Genomic DNA, 5,834 nt, shown 5'->3' with positions numbered 1-5,834 from the left:
ACCATATCTGCTCAATCAAAATCAATAAAGGCCCCGGGGTAAGAGCCGCAGCCATGTTTGGAAGAAACATTGCAACATCAGCGTTAACAATAACCAAGTTAATGAGCTTTAGAAGATAGGTCAAGGCCAAACAAAAGAATTTCTCCTTATAAATATTTAAGTGTGATTAACATTCGCGGCTCTAATGAAGTCATCAGTCTCTGCCGATGAAAGGGACTCTGATTAGTCGACACTCAGGATGCATCACTCCACTGGAGAGCAACTAAAGTAGAAAATCGGTCAAGAAAAATACTTTTCTTAAAATTAATTAAAATGATAAAACTACATCTTGTCCCAACGTTTCTCAAACACATTTGGAAAATAAAAAGATGAATGTAGTTTTTAAATGATTAAATGTCTACTGTTTGCGTAGATTGTGTGGGTAATTGATAGATTTATCATTACAGTGTCTGCAAATAATTTGACAGAAACATGGGAACCCAAACAGGACTCCAGTCAACCTCCAGGTGAAAATGAAGACCCCAAATCCAGACCAGTGGTCATTTTGTATGTTGCGGGAGTTTCAAAGAAACTGAGATGTTTATTCCCTAAACATGACATCCTATCAGCATTCAAACCCCAAAACACATTACTACAAAGACTGGTTCTCCCCAAAGATCCAGTCTCCCGGCACAAACAGAGTAATGTTGTGTATGCTGTTAAGTGTCAGGAGGACTGTGATCAGTTATACATTGGGGAAACAAAGCAACCACTGTTCAAAACAATGGATCAACACAGAAGACCTACATTATCAGGTCAGGACTCTGCAGTTTTCACTCATCTACAGGCCAGCGGTCACTCTTTCAGGGATGAAGATGTTCTCAGCCTTGATAGAGAGGAACGTTGGGTTGAGAGAGAAGTAAAGGAAGCCATTTTTGTGAAGAAAAGCCATCCACCATTACCACACACATACCTGAATTTTGCCTGAAACTCTCAGACTGAAGAAGTCTCTTGGAGAAGAAATGAAACGTTTCATTAAAGAAGAACCCGTCCAGAGGACCTATACAATTTTTTTCTTTTTGATTTTTTACCTGGATTACTGAGATGCATCAGGACGTTTGGCTGATGGTCCTCTTTTGCATGTGATCAACCGTATAAGGCTGAGTTCACCTGAAATTCCTGAAAGTCTTCTTGGAGGAGAGACAAAATGTTTCAAGAACCCGTCCAGAGGACCTTATGAATTGTTTCTTTTTGATTTTTCAACCTGGATTACTGAGATACATCAGGACAATACAAAAACAGTTTTTATACCAATGGTAAACTTCAATTTTATATTATACATCCATTGCTACTCCGCATTGAAAGGAGTCTGTTCAGGTGGTTCAGGCTTCTGGTTAGGATGCCTCCAGGAGGTTTTCCGGACACATCCCACTGGGAGGAGACCCTGGGGCAGACCCAGAACTGACTGGAGGGATTATATATCCTCTCTCATCTGGGAATGCCTTGGGATCCCCCAGGAGGAGCTGTAAAGTCATCAGGGATGTCTGAGTTCCCCTCCTAAACCAGCTGCCTCCGCTACCCAACCAGCGGAAGCCAGTGAGGAGAGAAGAGAAAAGAGTTTTGTAATTAAGACATTTACTAATTGAGTTTTAAATTTCCATCTTTCACAAATTTAAAATAAAAAAATAAAGCTCCAATGAACTGAAGGGTGGAAGGTTGTATGAATAGCTTGACAAAGATAATCAAGGTTTAATATTTAAACACAAGTGATATGAAATATGAAAATGATCTTGTCTTTCTTTGCTTTTGCTTTAAAACTTCATGAAACCAAATCTTGATAAAAGCGCTGGAAATTGTCTTTCGTTTTTATCTTTCCGCTTCTTTTTTTTTTTCAGATCAGTTTTAGCAAATGGTGAAAAACATTGTTACAACAAATTAGCACAAATGATCCAACCCTGCTTTCAGTTTCAGTTTACAAATGTGACTGTATTAATAATCCTTGAATTGTAGATATGGTCTGTGTGTGTGTGTGTGTGTGTTACCTTACCCAATAAAACCCAGCTACAGACATCAAATGGAGATAATCATGTCAGACGGCGTGTCTGTGCCTGAGCCTTGAGGCATGTTACACAAATGGGACAATGAGGTGTAAAGCATAAAGCATCCTTCAGTGTGTGTGTGTGTGTGTGCGTGTTAAGGTGTAATATTTGTATTTGACCTCCAGGCCAACATGAGCGCGTGCATCTGCACACAGTTTAGCCATGTTGTAAATAATAAATAGCTTTGTTTGTTTCTGTAGGGTTTAGGTGTGTGTGTGTGTGTGTGTGTGTGTGTTTAACCTCCACATGTGTGTATTTATGTTCTGAGGATAGAAGATTAGACTCCACGAGCTTCCTGTCAGAACACTGCATACTCACTCTGTATTAACCCCCCACCCCCCAGTCACCCGTGTGAATTGGACCTTGTGGACGAAATGAACGCTTGAGGCGCCGGCGTCACACCACGTGGCAAACAAGCCCCGGCACAAGTTGTAAAATAATTTAAATCCTCTTCTGAAGGTTAAGAAAACATTTTTATACAGTTGTGGGGGGATTAGTCTAAACGGGCTTCCCGCAGGTCACGGATGGATGGGCTTATGCGGGGACCATGTAACAGGTTTAGAAAACCACTTGCTGTTACACTCTGACAYGTTTGGAGGATCCAAGCTTCAAGTTTTGGTTTTAGACATCTTGGTTCTAAAGCTTCACCTACAATGAGTTCGTTTTTAAGGCRTTTTGTTTATCAAAAAGCACAATTACAAATGTGATGACAACTTTTTTTCTTGCTTTTTTCAGTTAAATTAGGATTTTTTTTGTCTTACAGTAGCAATCCGCACACTGATCATTTCTTTCTGGGACTTAATTCTGGTTCTTTTTGTCTTTTCACATAAGATTTTACAATCAGRACCTTCACTCAGGCTATTTTTAGAACACTAGTCACCTGACTAWGTCCACTTGACACTGATGTGCATACAAACTCTTGTAGCAAYTCCATTGATTTCAATGGAGCTGTATCGGGCTTTGTCAAAACTTCAATTAATTTGGGAGAACATCTAAGTCCACCCGCAGGACCACAAAACATTGTGCTACGATTCTTATAACAGTGACTCAGGATACAGCCATCATCCCAACATGAATGGAGTATTTTTGATCACTTTTCCCAAGCTGAGATGGGGGGCTAACTGCTGGATTCCAGCGATGGAACGAGCTGAATTTGGCCATATAAGTGTAGCCATGGACTTGACGTTTGCTCCAAACATTTTTTCAGAGGTAAAATATCTGATGTGTCAAAAATTGGCTCTATAACGGTATTAACACTGACTCTCTGTAGAACCGTCTGKCCGATCTTTTGAGAGAGTGGCAAATAATGTGCGCAAATGATCTGCGTGACATCACGAGTGAAGGTCCCCATTGCTTTACGCCAGATGCACGTCATGACACAATCTTGGCTCAAACCTTTCAGGATAACAAGACCGTGGCGCTGACCACTGAGCCACGGCTCATCTCACAATCGAAACACTAAATATTTGTAATCCTCAACAGTCCATCTGATGACTTTAGGCTCCCGATAAAATGTTTGATCCCCACAAATGACTGCTCATTTTAAYCAAAAGTTGCTTTTGTTTCTTTTAAAAGATATTCTCTTCACCAAACTTCAGTTTTTTTCCAACCGCACCAGGCAGTTTTTTGGGGGGATCTGAGACGTGGAAAAGTGCAAGTAAAGAAATCTGTTCCAATATGGCGAGCATTGTCACTCTGACACACTGAGGCACACTTTAAACCTGCAATCTGTTGCTTCAGTCACAATTAAACAGAGCTTTTACTTTTATTTTGCAGAAGTTAGTTTTTTTTTCCACATGCAGACTAATTATCTCCAGCTTAACATGGAGCCGATGACATTAACTCTTCAGTATTTGAAGCTAAACACCACACAGTTGCAGTATGGGAAAAGTGTAAGATTCATGTGGCAGATGGGATTTTCACGTATGCTAATAACATACACAAAGGCAAAAAAATATATATAGCGGCTTTCTAGAGTGAGCTGCACGAACAAGTTGCTTGATTGCTGTAAATCTGTGGGAGTGAACAAAACGTGTGTATACGGTCGTCAAGGTCATCCTCTTCCCCTGGCAGTCCCGCCGTCTCTTCAGCACAGCAGCTCAGGGTCTCATTACCGCTTCCTTCATCTCTGGAGGGAAACCGAGAGTCAAAGCTCTCACTCACTGCTCCTCTCCCCTCGACACACGAGCGCATTTAGAGCCGCGACGCCGCCGTCGCAACACCGCCATCACTTATTCAACAGATAGTTCTTTATCTCTGTGGGGTTTTTTTTGCCCACACCAAGACAGAAAGCGCGGGATTTATGCATAATTGAAGCTCCTTCGGCGCACTTGTTGTCATTTAAAAAGCAGCGTTGACAAATTCAAGCTAACCTCTGACCCGAGAAGTGGGGCATTTAATCCTGCACATGTAATCATCTCAAGTTTTTCTGATGACTATGTGATTTATTGTATGTTATACATGGTATATTCCACAGAAATGTAAAGTGAAATGGTAGAAAAGACATGAAATCTCACCTTTTTTGTACAAACACACATTTTTAAATAAAACAAAAGCTGAAGAGTGAGCCGTTGCTAAATCCTGAATCAAACACCCCTGCGCAGCACAGTTGTACAACTCAGCAGCAAACATGCTTTTCTCGTATCTTCTTGAGCTGTCACAACAATTTCCTCYGCAGACGTTACAGTCCTGGTGCATCTTCACGCAACAATTGTGGAATTAGACACGTGTACCTGCTTCAGGAGCAAATCAAGTCTTATTTTATCATTTTTAACTCATAGGCTAAAAGGAAGGACGAGTAATCCAGCAGAGTATGTGGAATACCTCAGCATTGATTCAGTTTTCTTTTCTTCATGTATTATGACCTGAGAGGTGTAAATCATAAAGTTGGGGATGGGTTATATATATTTTGTCTTTGTCTAATTGACTTAATAGCAAAAATTTGGGTACTTTAACCTGTAAGATCATGTTCAAATGGGAATCTAAATTATRCACAGGAGATTGATTCAATTTTTAGACTTGAAAGTTTAGTTATAGAAATGTAGAGTTTACCAAACACAACTCGGATCTGGTTCTTTTCCCTGACTCTGGAAAGTCAGGAAAAGGCCTCAAAGAACACGTGACCCACAACTTTATACCAGAGTCAAGTCCCACCCTGGATATGATGTCATAATAAACAAGAACGTACCCTTAAAGCAGCTCTACATTTTTAAAACTTAAAACATTGTGTTTACACTGTTGGAGCAAGCCATAAGATATAGACTTTTAGATTTTCAGTTTAAAGTAAATGATTGCAATCGATAAAATTAGTGTGTATCTGAAATTAAACTATTYAACCATAAAATTTCTTCCAGACCAATGACAGATGTTGGGACAATCCTGTCACTTTTATTTTAAGGGTCAGAAGTGGGAAAAAAAGTTGGAAACCACTGATGTAAATGACAAAATCTACACTGTCCACCTAACCAAGTTTTAAAATCTTATATCCAGCCAAAAAGTCTTTTTGATCTTGTTTTCAGACTGATCTACTAAACAAGAACTGATTGTGTAAGAAGAATAATCTTGTTTTCAGAATGTGTAAGATTATTTGTCGTGTTAATCTGAAAATTTGACTCAAATTAAGTCAAAAAATTTCTGCCAGTGGAGTAAGAAAGTTTTGCTTGGTAAGATTCTTGAAATACTTGATTTGACTCAAACTTTTCTTATTTCAAGAATATTACCAAGTAAAATTTTCTTACTCCATTGGCAGAAATTTTT

The sequence above is a fragment of the Austrofundulus limnaeus genome, unplaced genomic scaffold (genome assembly GCF_001266775.1).
Source record: "Austrofundulus limnaeus strain Quisiro unplaced genomic scaffold, Austrofundulus_limnaeus-1.0 Scaffold26, whole genome shotgun sequence".
NCBI classification, from domain to species: Eukaryota; Metazoa; Chordata; class Actinopteri; order Cyprinodontiformes; family Rivulidae; genus Austrofundulus; species Austrofundulus limnaeus.
This window is presented reverse-complemented; position numbering follows the sequence as displayed.